The sequence below is a fragment of the Geospiza fortis genome, unplaced genomic scaffold (genome assembly GCF_000277835.1).
Source record: "Geospiza fortis unplaced genomic scaffold, GeoFor_1.0 scaffold3389, whole genome shotgun sequence".
NCBI classification, from domain to species: Eukaryota; Metazoa; Chordata; class Aves; order Passeriformes; family Thraupidae; genus Geospiza; species Geospiza fortis.
The window spans coordinates 271-1239 of record NW_005055822.1 but is presented as its reverse complement, the minus strand read 5'-3'; the positions used below and the strand labels follow the sequence as shown (position 1 = coordinate 1239).

Here is a 969-nt window from a genome sequence, read left to right as displayed (position 1 = left end):
CCCAAAAATCCCCGAAAATCCCCATTTCCCCCCAATTCCCCCTCAGTTCCGTGACCCGGAGCACGGGGAGTGGTTTGGGTACCTGAACCGCGACGGCTCCGTGGCGCTTTCCATCAAGGGGGGGCCCTACAAAGGTGGGTCTGGGGTCTCTCATCGCCGAGAGGGGGTCGGGAATGGGATTTTTCCCGATTTTTGCCCGTTTTTTTCCCGTTTTGCCCCCGTTTTTCCAGGCTGTTTCCACGTGGCGCGGGCGCTGCTGATGTGTGAGGAGATGCTGGACGCCATCTTGGAAGGGGAGGAGCCTCCGCAATAAATTTGGGATTCGGGACCCCCCCCAAATTAATTTGGAAACCAAAAAAAAAATCGGGGTTTACCCTGGATTTAGCTGAGACCCCTCCCCAATAATCCCCATAAAAGCAGAGAGCGAAAAAGTTCAAATAAACGGAAAAAATACGCAATAAATTCATGGATGCCCCCCCCCTCAAAAGTGGGTGTGGGACCCCCTCAAAATCCCAAAAAAATCGCCTCAAAATTACCTCAAAATTACCTCAAAATCACCAAAACATTGCATCAAAATCACCTCAAAATCCAAAAAACATTGCCTCAAAATCACCACAAAATCCTCCATGTCCACCCAAAATGTTCAAATAAAGGCAAAACTACAGAATAAATTCTCAAATCCCAAAATTCGCCTCAAAATCACTTCAAGATCCCCCCAAAATCCCTCAAAAATCACCCCAAAATCCTCTAAGTTCCTCCAAAAGTTCAAATAAAGGTAAAAATCCACATTACATTTGCAAATCCCCAAAATCGTCACAAAATTCCCCCAAAATCGCCTCAACATCACCTCAAAATCCCCCCCAAAAAATCGCCTCAAAATCACCTCAAAATTTTCCAAAAACCACCCCAAAATCCTCAATGTGCCCCCAAAAAGTTCAAATAAAGGCAAAAATCTACAATAAATTCCTA

General features: G+C 45.5%; 1 long non-coding RNA gene across 1 annotated transcript; it reads left to right on the top strand.

Annotated features, from left to right (window-relative positions):
- Positions 1–44: 44 nt before the first annotated feature.
- Positions 45–687, top strand: LOC115949329. The gene is made up of 2 exons (XR_004082848.1): positions 45–134; positions 231–687. It is a non-coding gene; the product is annotated as an uncharacterized LOC115949329 (long non-coding RNA).
- Positions 688–969: the final 282 nt, after the last annotated feature.